The sequence below is a fragment of the Anabrus simplex genome, chromosome 1 (assembly GCF_040414725.1).
Source record: "Anabrus simplex isolate iqAnaSimp1 chromosome 1, ASM4041472v1, whole genome shotgun sequence".
In the NCBI taxonomy this organism is placed as follows: domain Eukaryota; kingdom Metazoa; phylum Arthropoda; class Insecta; order Orthoptera; family Tettigoniidae; genus Anabrus; species Anabrus simplex.
In genome coordinates this window covers 483,489,019-483,504,075 of record NC_090265.1, presented here as the reverse complement: position 1 = coordinate 483,504,075, position 15,057 = coordinate 483,489,019, and the positions used below count along the sequence as shown (strand labels likewise).

The 15,057-nt window shown below is 40.0% G+C and overlaps 1 non-coding gene across 1 annotated transcript in view; it reads left to right on the top strand.

The window, feature by feature from the left end:
- The window catches only part of LOC136856985 (uncharacterized), a 29,424-nt gene extending 15,338 nt beyond the window's left edge, over positions 1–14,086 (top strand). The window contains exons 4-6 of the transcript XR_011017526.1: positions 12,460–12,706; positions 12,888–13,031; positions 13,966–14,086. This is a non-coding gene — a transcript (uncharacterized protein). The remainder of the gene's footprint in view (positions 1–12,459; positions 12,707–12,887; positions 13,032–13,965) is intronic.
- Positions 14,087–15,057: the final 971 nt, after the last annotated feature.

Sequence of the window (15,057 nt, the reverse complement as noted above, 5' to 3'; positions counted from 1 at the left end):
TTAAAGAATCAAGTGGATAGAAAGTGCAAGGTAGCTAAGGAAGAATGGCTGAAGGAGAAGTGCAAGGATGTCGAAGGTTGTATGGTCCTAGGAAAGGTAGATGCTGCATACAGGAAAATCAACGAAACCTTTGGAGAAAGAAAATCTAGGTGTATGAATATTAAGAGCTCAGATGGAAAGCAACTTCTAGGGAAAGAAGACAAAGCAGAAAGATGACAGGAACATATCCAACAGTTGTATCAAGGTAAAGATGTAGATAATTTGGTTCTGGAATAAGAAGAGGCTGTTGATGCTTGAGGTCAGAGTTTGACAGAGCTATGAGTGACCTAAATAGGAGCAAGGCACCTGGAATTGATGACATTCCGTCTGAATTACTGACTGCCTTAGGAGAAACCAGCATGGTAAGGTTATTCCATTTAGTGTGTAAGATATACGAGACAGGAGAAGTCCCATTCGATTTCCGGCAGAATGTTGTTATACCTATTCCCAAGAAAGCCGGTGCTGACAGGTGTGAAAACTACTGCACCATTAGTTTAGTATCTCATGCCTGCAAAATTTTAACACGTATTATTTACAGAAGAATGGAAAAACAAGTTGAAGCTGAGTTGGGAGAAGATCAATTTGGCTTCAGAAGAAATGTAGGAACACGTGAAGCAATCTTGACTTTACATCTAATCTTAGAGGAACGAATCAAGAAAGACAAGCCCACGTACATGGTATTCATAGATCTAGAAAAGGCATTCAATAATGTTGACTGGACCAAGCTATTTAAGATTCTGAGGGTGTTTAGGATCAGATACCGAGAGCAAAGAATTATCTACAGTCTGTATAAAAATCGGTCTGCGGTGATAAGAATCGAGGGCTTTGAAAAAGAAGCAGCAATCCAGAAAGGAGTGAGGCAAGGCTGCAGTTTGTCCCCCCTCCTTTTCAGTGTTTACATAGAACAGGCAGTAAAGGAAATCAAAGAGGAATTTGGAAAGGGAATCACAATCCAGGGAGAGGAAATCAAAACCTTGAGATTTGCCGATGATATTGTTATTTTATCTGAGACTGCAGAGGACCTCGAGAAGCCGCTGAATGGTATGGACGAAGTCTTGGGTAAGGAGTACAACATGAAAATAAATAAGTCCAAAACAAAAGTAATGGAGTGCAGTCGAATGAAGGCGGGTGATGCAGAAAATATTAGATTAGGAAATGAAATCTTAAAGGAAGTGGATGAATATTGTTACTTGGGTATTAAAATAACTAACGATGGCAGAAGTAAGGAGGACATAAGATGCAGACTAGCACAAGCAAGGAAGAGCTTTCTTAAGAAAAGAAATTTGCTCACTTCCAACATTGATATAGGAATTAGAAAGATGTTTTTGAAAACTTTCGTGTGGAGCGTAGCATTATATTGATGTGAAACATGGACGATAACTAGCTCAGAAAGAAAGAGAATAGAAGCTTTTGAAATGTGGTGGTACAAAAGAATGCTGAAGGTGAGATGGATAGATCGGATCATGATTGAAGAGATACTGAATCGAATTTTTGAGGGGAGATCGATTTGGCTAAATTTGACGAGAAGAAGAGATAGAATGATAGGACACATCTTAAGACACCCAGGACTTGTTCAGTTGGTTTTTGAAGGAAGTGTAGGTGGTAAGAACGGTAGGGGTAGACCAAGATATGAATATGACAATTAGATTAGAGCAGATGTAGGATGCAATAGTTACGTAGAAATGAAAAGGTTATCACAGGATAGGGTGGCATGGAGGCTGCATCAAACCAGTCTATGGACTCATGACTCAAACAACAACATAAACAATATGTCACTTTTAAATCATTTTAAAAATTTTTTCCCACAACTCTTACAAACAGAATAAGTAAAGACGATGCAAAATGATTTAGAGGATGACTTACTTTTTCTATCTTGAAGAAACAATTGCTATGTTATCTCATGAAGGTCCTTTAGTCAGTCAACTTCTTAAACCAAACAAAAATTGTTCCATCCCTCTCAGCCTTTGTTGTATTCCTTGTTGGTACTGAACATTGTAGACATTTTGGGAAGAACTAATTGTATACATCATTCTGATAAAAGGGTTATTCATTACCATAACACTGAAATTACCATGCATAAACTGCACACCAATGTCACTATAATCAAGAAGGAGGTTTCAAATTTAGCAAAGTCTAGAAACCAGTCATCTCTCAGCTCTTCAGATTCAAGAGCAAAGTTTTGTTCTCTAAGAAAAATATGTATAGTCACTCATAGGAAGAATGAGTGCATGGTATTTATTGTTTGTTCCTTGCATTTAATATTTTATCAGATGTAATTCTTATCAAAATTAATTCATTTACCTTGTACAGGCTCTGTCATATAAACTCAGACCAAATGCACGGTGTTTGTACTCTGCGCTACGGCAGCTGCCTCAGCTGGACTTACGTCGCATGTGGTCACTCTGCTTTAAGCGTGTATGCAATCTTACGTGAAATCTTAACTTATAAAAGATTCTGGAAGTGCTGTCTTTCATGGGTTACACAGGCATTGTATCTGGTAACCACATTCTGGCTGACGCAAGTGAGTTCTGCCACGGTAATGTTTCTGGTTTCATTCGTAAGGTTTTCTTTCAGATCCTCCAACGTTTAAGGATTTTTCTGTACACAAATAGAGAGAGTTAAGATGTATCATTAAGACGAAACCAGAACTTTTACACACAAAAAATATGGTGTTGGAATGATAACTGACATCACGTCCCACGGGGCCGATCGGAGGCGTTTGGGTATAAGTCTGGTAGAACTTCAATGGTTTGCTGTAGCTCTGGTTCCTGTTGGTCGGGGTCGAATGTGGCCCAATATTCCTGAAGCGTAGTTGGTAGATCGATGGCTGGCGCGAGGGCAGTCCAGGTTCCGGTGCTGGGCGTGGAAGACCGCTCTATAGCACTGGCGCACGCAGGCTCCTACTCCCACGTGCCCCTCCGTCGCCATCGATGAGTTGGACGGTCACGTAGTCCCATAGTGAATTTAGTTGTGGCCACCCATTCCCTCCACAGCTCAGTTCAGACTGACATCTCGCCCAGGGAGCGCCCCGAATTTATAGCAATTCCGGGTGCACATGTAGGGAATCCAGCACTTCCCTGGACGGGATGTCAGCCGGGTTGGCTGCAGAAGCAATGGGTTGCCACGAGAGGGTAACCCCCCTCTCCAATGCTTTATTGATCATCATTAAATACAGTAACATAATATATCCATGTGAGTGAAGCACAGGACCTCTCCCGGTCTGCAATGTCCACAGTGTTACAGCACTGTCTGTGTATATATACAATGTACGAACATTAACCTGAATGTCTTGGAGAAACTACAACGCGGCCATTAAGGCCGCGGCTGTCTCGGTGGCATGGATGGGCGCTGGTACTGCGAAGGCCTGTGCCCTGGCGAGATGCGACGGCAGCGATGGACCTCGGTGTGGCGTCTGCATATATGGAGTCCGATGGTGCCTGGTGGAGGACGCAGCAAGGGGTTGCTATGAAGTCAGGTGTTAACAGTCGGCTGATCCAGAATGCCTCTCCAGACAAGCATGCTTGGCCACAAAATATGGCCAAGACATGACATAGGCACACCATGCCAAATAGCCGGCAATTTGTGCACGTTCCTCTTCTGAAGCGTTGGGTATAATGGGAATAAGCTGAAGAATCTTTTCTTGGGTAGTGTGATGGAGCGTAAGCTCTGAAGCTGGTATGTCAATGGTGACGCCCAAGTATGTAAGCACTTCTACTGGCGTGGTGATGGGTTTTCTCTTGTTTATCGTGATGCCCGGGATCACGTCGAGGTAGAGAAGGATGTCGGCTGCCATCTGGTCGTCAAGTTGGCCTCCTGTCCCCGCTTGACGACTGCTCCAGAGCCAGCTCGCCCCCCGGCTTATATAGCCGATTGGCTTGGCGCGTGTAGTGGGAAGCCAGCACTGACACAGCCTCGCTGGGACAAGAGGCTTGAACCGTGAGGTCTCTCTGAGGGAGTTGACCCCACCCATGTTGTCTTTATTTATAATTACCTTACAGCAGACTGTCTACAAACATTATAGAGAAATATAACAAAACATACAAAGCCAAGTTGGCCTAAACATAAAAGAAAGATATACACACAACAATATTTCACTGAAATTTGTCCAGAGGTCGTTTCCACCTGGGACTGCGGCGGAGTGGCACTTTCACTTTTCTCTGGAACCTGCGAAGCTGTGTCACTGGTGTCTGACAGTCCTCCGATGTCGGTGATGGGATTGGGCTCCGTCTGTCGCGGGGGAGTTGGACAGGTGGAGCTGGAACTGTAGACATGTCTACTGTTGAGTGGCTGCTGCTGCTGGAGCGCCCCCTCCCCCGGCTTGGTGTGGGGCGGGTGACTCTCCGTTGTGGTTGAGGTTAGAACTGGAACCCGGCCGGTAATTCGGCGGTCTCGTCCCCTGTAGCTTGGTCCAGTTGGATGGCTGAGTTCCAGCCCCTTGACAAGGCAATGTACAACAGGTTTGCCCTGTCGAAGGCGTATTTTCTTTGCGCTTGGTCCAGGGAATACCAAGCTGAGAGCAGCCATAGTGTTGTCGCGACGTCGTGGTGATCTCTCCCGGCAGGAAGGGCGTGTAACATTCCCTCAAGGGTTGACACGATCTGGTAGACCCTGTGGTCCGGTGGGGTCTCGAGGCCCTTGCTGTAATTGAGTGGCCGAAGACTGCGAAAGGGAAATGCCTGGTCGTCCGGTTCATTGTCCCCACCTGTGTCATCCAAGCCCTGCTCTGGCTCCAAAAATTGGTCAGTAAGTGTTTGCATACTGCGTGCCAGTTGGTTGACGATGGGACTGGTGACTGATGCTTGCCAGGTGGTGGTGGTGGTGGTAAGTGTAAGAACAACTAGGCATATGTTCCCTATATAACACTAATCAGAGGGAAAAATGGAAGTGAGCCAACACTTGAAAAATGAAGGTATCAGCCAAAGATAGACGAGGGTGATGAAGGGCGCAAAAATGAAAGAGTCCATAGGCCTCAAGTGCTCCGATACCATTGGGGTTGGAAAATAACAAGAGTTGACCAATGGAGGTCAGATAGGTTAGATGAAGATAAGGAGCCTGGCACAAGTAAGTGGAAGCAGTACCAGGACTTCACTAAGGGCCCCATGGTCGCCAACCCATGCTCCAAAATTCAGAGCCCCTGGGGCTCCTTTTAGTCATCTCTTATAACAGGCAGAAGATACATTGGGTATCATTATACCACCCCCACCCACATGGAAAATATACCCAAACAAACATTATATCTATAGATTCATTTGTTTCTGAGAAATGTTTACTTATGTGGAACATTTGCAATACCATACGCTCACTCTTTTCTTGGGTGACTTTATATCCATCAACTGATAATTTTCATTCACAAGTCAATTTATAAGGTCTTAGTGTCCATACCATCTGTGGCAGAATAAACACTGAAATGTTATTTAATTGCTGTGGTACAGTACGTATTCAATATGTTTACCGTCATGTGCCACATATTGTTCACAATGTTTCTGAAGATTGTTGAACATGTTGATGAACAAATGTTACTCTAAGGACACAAAAAAAAAATTATGTTATCTTCATGAAAAATTCAGGTTTATTTTGTCGGTGGGTCATCTTGTCTTCAAAACTGATTCTTTCAACATGCCCTATATGTAGGTATCTGGGACCTTAACATCTGGGGAGTAGGAAGGGTATGGTAATGGAGTTCCATGAAAAATTAGGTGATTTCCAAAGTGTCGTTGGAGAAAGGCTAGGGATTTGCTCATGGTGTGGACTGTAGCTCCATCTTACTGCATTCATTCTCTTTGGAGGGGTAAGTTTCTGGTATGACACAAACTGCTCAAATCCTGCACAAATGGGGTAATAATGAGGTTTCTGTAGACACCTGGTCCACCGTTTTTTGGTTTCTGTGCAGCATCCTCAATGAAATAAGGGTCCAGTATTCCGTGACTGGACACAGCACACTAAATCATAGCCCGTGGACTGTGTAGTGGTTTCTGTATAACATCAGGCCTTCAAACCCTGAAAAGCTAGTTGTATGTCGGTTGTTGTGGCCAGCTTTCATCTGAAATTCATGTTTCAGTAGAAATCTGGATCCTCATATGTCATGGAAAACATTCAGCTAAAATAGGGCTCCCTAATCCCTTTCTGTTAAACACTGAGCTGAGCAACTAGAATGCGGTATGCAACTTCACCCAACTCGTTAAGCATCCGTGCAACAGATAGCAAACTGAGTTTCAGGGATGTTCATCATAGACTGCACTTGGGGGCTGTAACACGTGTTGGAGAAATAATCCATGATTCTCATTTGTAGTGACAGAACTTGACAATGACAGTTAATATTGTTCTCTTATTTGGTACCTCTTTATTAAACCACTCCTTGTACTGTTCTTAAACATGAAGCAAACTCAGCCCATTCTGACGTCCCACTCCATATATGACCATAAATAATGTTCTATGATAAACACCTTAGGGAAACATGGACAGCAGATGAGCAATAATTTCAGTGTTGTTTGTTTTCACAATAATGGTTATTAAATATCCTATGATAGTTTGTTTTGTTGCATACTATACGCCATGTGCTCCCAAATGACTGTGTGGGAGTTCTAAAAAATATAAGATTGAAGTTTTATTTGCTCCTTATGTACTCTGAATATTTGTAAATTGCTGAACTGCTGGTGTATCACATTGCGAAAGGTTATTTTGAACTGGTTATATAAGTTAGTTTTACTGTTTGATTACAGTCAGAGGTAAATGAAGACTGAATAGAGTCAAATTTAGAGACAGAAGAACATGAAAAGGAACAAATAACAGGATTAACATATTGGCAGGTTGGTATTGGGAAAATGTTGTATGTATGTTCAGTCCACAGCCCTAAGGCTGGTTGGATCCTCAACAGCTCTGCCATCAGCTGTCATAAATGGCCTAGGCATCACTGAAGAGGCGTACTAGGGAAATGAGGAGTGAGGTAGTTTCCCGTTGCTTTCCTCACCAAGCCAGGAATTGCAATTACAGATCAGTCTGCCAAGCCCACTGAAATGTATTGGGAAAAGGAGAAACAAAAAGTGTGGTGGTGGTGATTATTTTAAGAGGAAGTACAACTAGGCAACACTAATCAAAGAGAAAATGGAAGAGCTCTGATACTTTGAGAAATGAAATCATTGTCAAAAAGAAGCAAAGGGCCAAAAGGGCACAGTGGGCCAGAACTCTAATGTAGCGGGGCAAAAATACAAAAACCAACATTTTCTTGTCTCCATTTCTTCCTTCTGAAACTGTGGGCAAATAACCAGGGATAATGAATTTCAACCCTGGTGGTGCCATATAAACAGATATGGCTAGAAATAAGACTCTTTATCTTCCCCTTCTGGAAGAGGCTGTCTGGCTTACTGCTAGTTGTGTTTTAGCAGTAAACTTCGCCGATTGCTAACATAGTATCAGTAGACAATAGTGAATATTTGAAGTATAGAAAAGCTACAAGAATACAACTTTATATTCATTTAATTGAAATATAACTATTTTCATCACTATTCCACACCAAAGACTTGTATTACATAATGTGAATAGCACATGAAATTCTAACTTTACAATATTTACGTAGAGTTATGAAAATGTATCGAAACATTGCTGCCTGCATTTTGGTACCATCATATAGAGATATTCATTAATGTTAAGACTAATATCTCAGTACATGCACTTTCTTGCACTCTTCTTAGAAAAGTAACTGAACTGATGACCTTAGATGTTAGGCCCCTTTAAATAACAAGCAAGCAGAAAAGTAACTCTATATTTACAGTGATGCATGCTCCACCAAGACCTGCAGTAACACAGTAACACACATTGAGCTGTGTGAAGTGTTGTGGGACAAGAAACAGGATGGAAACGAGCAAGAGCGTAGCATCTTGGCCCTATGAAAAAAAATATAGAAACTCGTAGAACGAATCATTTCGCGAGATCAAGGAGGCAGCGAGTAAAAAAAAAAAAAACAACAACAAAAAGGATGATAAACATAAACATGAGAGCACTGTAGCATTAGGATCAGGAGACAAAAATCAAATACAAAGGGAACACTTACAGGTCTAAAAATGACAACTAAGACAGGATTGTGGAACGTGTGGGGGGCCCTATGAGGTCTGTGGGAACGTATGATGTTATGGGGGAGAAAAGGCTTACGATCATCACCTCGAAACTCATCATATTAACATAAGCAAAACCAAAATTACAAGAAACAAGATCATGAAATAGAAACCAATACGTATTCACCAATTATTCACCAATGAAGGGTGTTTCAAAGACTTTACATACTTAAGCAACTTAAAGAAATATTAGATTTAACATATAAAGGTGATGCTACATTGCAATGTATAGTTTAAAACAAAAGTAAGTGATAGAACTGAAATTACGGCAATGGGAACCTAGGGTAAACTCGGACACGTTAAATTTTAAACTTTGAAAATGACATTAAGCAAGGAAATACCAAAATAATTAAATTGAATCATATGAAACCAGAAAACATTGAGAATAACATTGAAATAACAACCAAATAAAAACTGGAGCTCCCAAGGGGAGCCCTCGAGCACACGCGCTCGCTAGGGCGGTCGGATGTAAATGACGCCGAGCACACGCATAATTTTTTCGAAGCCGGCAGAAGACCGGAAATAGCCCGATCACAATTAACCAATAAGATCAAACTTACACTAGATTCCCATTCACCAATACAATTGGATGACCATATATGGTCATTTCCTGGCCTACCGATGCAAAAGGAATTACGTCACCTGTTTCAGCATCGGTAACGGTGCGTGTGGTATAGGATGCCTCTCAACAAAAGCACCTTACAAAATTTTACATTCTTCATGTTAAAATGTCCCAAGTGTCTTTGCTTGCTAACAATAATTTAAATTTACATACAACAAAATCACTTCAAAACTCTTTTGCATCTTGCAATGTTCATACGGTTCAATACATCTTGAAGTTACAAACAAAAATGAAATCCTTCAGACACGTTAAATAAAAAACTTTAAAATTATATTTCCCATAGTTCCAGTTCTCTGTCCCACCACATATGACAGCACGCATGTATATTCTTTAATAAATGGAATGTTTGTGTGTATTTAGCATTGGTTATACCATATTTACGCGAATAATCCCCGCCACAGAGTAATCCCCGCACCCTAATTTTAGGAAGGCTCATTTTGTAAAAAATTAAATGCCAACATTGACGCAAATAAAATCCGCACCCCAATTTTGTGCCTGATTTTAAAAAAATAAGCGGGGATTATTCACATAAATGCGGTATTTAGTTATAAATACATTTATAAATCAAGCGTGCATCAAGTGGTGACCCTGACATGATTCTCCAGACATAATTCTGCCATCTCTCAGTTTAGAGCAGTCTTACCGGTAAGTAGATAATTATACTATGGGGGAACATAGCCCCAGCGTCGGAAGGATCAATGAAAGTGAACTTGAAGGTAAAACGTGTGATATTAGTGAAGTTAGTGTTAAGATTCCCCCCATTCTGATTGGAGAAACCAGATATATGGTTCTACCAGGTGGAGGCGCAGTTTGCCATAAATAAGATAACTAAGGAAGAAACGAAATTCAGTTACCTAATAGCTCAACCAGATCTGAAGTATGTAAAGAATATCTGGGACATAATAACCAGAATTGAGGTAAATAAGTATTCTGCTGCAAAATCATGACTTCATGATATTTATTACAGACTATAAATCTCATTTTAGATCCGTATTAATGGTTGAACTACTTACAAAATTGTACAAAATTATTTTGTACAATTTTGTAAGAAGTTTGTGATATAAAAAAAAATGAAAATAAAAGAATTAATAGGTTAGTTACTGGTATCGAGCTAGGAGATTATAAGCCGAACCAGTTAGTTAGGAAAATGAAGTCTTTGGCAGGAAGAGATGTCTCTGACAAAGTTCTTTGTACTCATTGGCTAGAGAAACTTCCCGATTCAATAAAAAGCATCCTCGTAAGTGAGGAATGCCTCGACAGAGTTGTCATTATGGTAGACAAAATCCTAGAAATGAATCCTCGCAGCGCAAGTGTCAGGAAAAAATCCACGAAAGGTGCATCAGTTAATGAGTTAGTTACTAAAATATCACAGCTAAAGCAACAAATAGCAACATTGTCAACAGAAAGATGCTGCAGTCGAAGCAGAAGCTCATACCATAGATCTCCAAGCAGAGTCCGCAGCTCGAGTTGCAGTGGGAGGAAATTTGACCCTAATGGTAAATTCTGCTAGTACCATTTTAAATTCGGAAGGAAATGCATGCCTGAAAAATGCAAGCAGCCTTGCCAGTGGGATGCACAGGAAAACTCCAACCGACGGTAAACTTAGCGGCCAGTTCTGTTGCCAAGAATCAGGACAAGAGCCGCAAACACCACCTAATTTCGCAAGATGAAAAGTCCAGCTTGTTTCCATTATTTCAGCATCCATAGGTGATAAGTTAGACAAATATGTCATTTAACCATCAAAATCAGAATGGGCAAGCCCACTCCATATGGTCATGACCCTGTAGGGATTACAAACATTTGAATCACAGGACTATTCTAGGCAGATATCCTATTCCTAGGATAGATGACTCAACAGATTCTAAGAAGTGCAAAATTATTTTCAAAAACTGATTTATTCGTGACATTTTTCCAGGTCCCAGTGGCTGAAGAAGATAAACCAAAAACTGCCATAATTACCCCTTCTGGATTGTTTGAATTCAGTGTGATGAGTTTTGGGTTATGCAGTGCCCCCATCATCTTTTCAATGCTTTATTAATGAAGTGCTGCAAGGTCTGGAATTCGTGTTCCTGTATCTTAATAATATTCTTGTTGTATCAAAGTCAGAGGAAGAACATTATGAACATCTGAAACTTGTGTTGGATAGAGCAGCTAGCTCTCATACCCAGGAGACGAAAACAAGAAGAGGTCTAGTGGCGCATTTTCTTGCACGATATGTGGACTGTGCAAGATAGTGCGTGAAGTGTACATAGTATATTCAGTATATTGTTAGAATTGTGATAATTAGTAATAGGTTTCTTTTCATTGTTATGGTTCATTTTTATTGGAATTTATTTAGAATAACAGTGCGTCTACAATTAATACCTTACCTTCGTTACTGGCAGGGGAGGAAACTGTAGCATCTTGGCCCTATAAAAGTAAATATAGAAACTCAGAACTAATCATTTCGTGAGATCAAGGAGGCAAGGATTAAGAAAAAAAGAAGAATGATAAACATAAACATAAGACCATGCATGTATATTCTTTAATACATATAATATTTGTGTACTTAACATTGGTTATATTTAGTTATAAATACATTTTAAAATCAAACATTCATCAAGGATTATGTATTATCAAAGATGAACATTCAGGACTACTCTTCATCTGTTTTACAAAACCTTAAATTGACAGTGAGTGTTTTCAAATACAAATTTCAAGAGCAATGGAAACCTAGTTATAGGATGAAAGACAGGTTTGTAAGAAAAATAATTCCAATTGGCTACCAAAGGATTTACATATTTTTGAAGCAGTGCATAAAGCTGCACTATCTAATCTTCAAACGAATAGTTAATTTACATCCATCTTCAGAGTTGGAAGGACTAGAAAACTCTTCAGAATTAGCGAATTGAGAACTAAGCGAAGAAGGTGAGATGCTGTAATAGATCATAATTTAATTTTGACCAAAATAGATGGCAAAATATGTAATGCATTGGCAGCCACTTCTTTGAAGGTTTGCAACATATGCGGCAGTGCTCCAAAAACAGTGAATGCCATTAATGTAGCGGACTACTATAGCATTGACACTATGGATTATTCTTTTGGGTTCTCTCCTTTGCATGCCTGGATCCGATTGTTTGAGTGCATTTTACACATTGCATACAGGAGTGATATTCAAAAGTGGCAAAAAAGGAAAACTGAAGAAAAAGTGCATATTTCAACAGAGATTTTGATCTGAAATGGGACTGATAGTTGATGAACCAAGAGCAGGAGGCAGTACCACTTCAGATGACAGAAACATAGCTCGCCTTTTTAATTTTTTTGGAGAACTGTGCATTTTGAGTTGAAATTACAGTGAAGAAATTATCAAACTTGTTTTTTTCACAGTATTATGGACTGGATCTCATGGCTACCTAGTAAACGGAGAAGCTTTCAACAAGCATGCTCTGGAAACTTGCAAAATTATATTTAGATAAGTTATGTATTCATGGTTTTACATGCCTCCTTCTGTCCAAAATAATTATAATTCATGGTGCAAAAGTAATACAGGCCACTATCATGCCGACTGGAATGCTATCACAAGAAGATGTAGAAGCAAGAAATAAGCACTTACGAAGGTACAAGTTAGAGCCTTGCGAAAAAGTTCTCGTTAAGTTGTACTATACAGAATGTTTTTAGTTACTAGTAAGATCTGACCCCATAATTTCACAGCTAACTGCAGTATCAAGGAACAAGAAAGGATCATTACCATTGGACGTCCGTTGTTTGCTGAAGGAATGAAGAGTAACCAGTGCCACAGCTGAACAGGAAGGTGACATGCACAGTGGCAATGAATGTGATGACAATGATAATAATGATGATGATGATGATGACGTTGAAAGTGACCAGGACAATGATGAGTAAGATGATCTTCCTACAAATGACTGGTGTAACAGATGTCTACCACAGTTCCAAATAGGTTTGGTTGCTTCTAAAATGTAACATTTGTGATGGCTGTGTTCAGAGGAATTTGTTGGTTTCCTTTCCCTTTTTCATGTGACTTTTATGTTAACTTGTGTTATTTAATCACTCCATACAATATTAAGTCATTATAGTACCTACTGAACTGTATTTTATGCTAAGTAATTTTTTCCCGCTAGAATTGCATTTTGGCCCACCGTGAAGGGGTGTGAAAACGAAGTACTCCCTAAGCATCAAAAACCTAATACTGTCAGGGTCGAAAACGAACAAGAGTTGACGACGGGAGTTCGGATAGGAAGATAAAAGCGAGGAGCCTGACACAAGTAAGTGCAAGGAATGCCAGACTCAGCTAGGGGAACCATCGTTGCTATCACATGTTCTCAAGTTGAGAGACCCAGGTCCCCCGTTTAGTCACCTCTAACAACAGGTAGGGGGTACTGTGGATGTATTCTACCACTCCCACCCACATTGGAAGGAGCAGAAAGAGGAGACAAGGACAAATGTGACAAACGAAAGAACAAGGACATTCTCCAGATTTTCAAATTGACTGGCTCTCTCTTCATCAATCCTAGTTCTATTTCTTCTCAGTCCCTGACGAGCTCATTTCTCCTTCCTATCTTCATCATGAAGGCAGGCATTAGCAGTCACTGAGAGGCCATCTGGACAGACTTTTGATCTCGATGCTGGACATTGTAGGATGAGAAGAAAGCCAGATAAACACAGGAAAAGGGAAGAGGTGGTGGTGATTACTCCTTTAAGAGGGAGTACAACCTGACAACCATCCTCTGTTAATACTAATCAGAGGGGAAAAAAAAAAAAAAAAAAAAAAAAAATTGGAAGAGGACCAGCACTTTGAAAAATATATTGGTGAAAGAAAGAGAAGGGCGGTAAAATGAAATACTGCCTAGGCCTCAAAAACCGAATACCGTTGGGGTTGGAAAAGAGCAAGAGTTGACCAAGGGAGGACGGATAGGAAAGATGAAGGTGAGGAGCCTGACACAGTTAAGTGGAAGCGATAGCAGACTCAACTAAGGAAACTGTCTCCTTTTGAGGAAAAGGGAAGAGACATAAGATGAACACAGGTGGTAAAAGACTAGGAGCACAGGGCAAACACAAAAGGAGAAAAGGATCCCAGTGGAATCCTTTCTAGTACTTAAAGACTGAATTTATATTGCTAAAGCTATTCATTTTTAAATTTACCTCTTATTTATAAACTACAATATTTTTGATAGTTATCTTTTGTTTCCTTTCTTTCAGGACAGACACAATATCTCAAACTGAAAGACATAGTTTTCAAGAAGAGCAGCCCACTGAGGAGGAAGGAGGAACATTTCTGTGCTCTCAATGTTTTCTGGAAGAACATTACCATTATAAAGGAACAAAACCTCCATTTTCTAAACACGTGAAATTTCTGGACCCTAGTTACTTAATGAGAGACCCTTTTACTCCACCAAGCAAGCACCAATTTCTGCTCCTTGGTTCTGACTGTTTTGTATGTCATAAACCAGTTTGTCAAGCTCCAGAATGTAGCCTTTTTTACTCAAAGAGGTTTTGTCGATCCTGTGCTGAGGACAATATTGACCAGTTTCCATCTCCTGTACAGGGAAAAATTAAGAGATTTCCATCTAACTGTAAATGATATGGTTCATGACTGATGGAATGTCATGTTACCTATTATAAAATTACTTTTAGTTAAATTTCTTTCAAACTTTTCTAAAGGTCTTGTTTACTATATTACTATATTCTTTACTATATTATTCATTCTTTCCTCTAAAGTTTGTGTCCACTTTTGAATGAAAAATATAGTTTGTAATTTTAGTTCTACTTCAACTATAGAATAATATCACATGATAGTGTAACAGTGTCTCTTAAAAGCCACAATCACCTCGAGAGGGAATGTTTATTAGTGATGTTCAAAGTGGTGACCACTATGATCGAGGCATCCTGTATTCATTGTGTGACATTGTGACTACCTCGTTACAAATGTGAACATCAACAGACCAGATCACTTCAGCGATCATTTCATAAAACAGGTAAACATCGAACATCCCCAGGTTTTCACATGTTTGCAGCATGTTTTATTGCTCCCTAAACGTGAATGTGAGGGCGTAAAGTGGTTTACACATAACTCTATAATTATTTTCTCCATCTTCTGAAGAATGCAGGAAAATTTTTGAACCTCCTAGAAACCCCAAATACATAATAGTGACTTTAGAACACCTTAAGTGAATGATTGTGGGACAAAGAGTACAAATATCTTCTAACACATTCACTCCCTTATCTGACTTAAGGGGGATACCATTTTGCCAGTGCCTTGAGGCATATGGTGAGAAAAATTTCAAGCTTCAA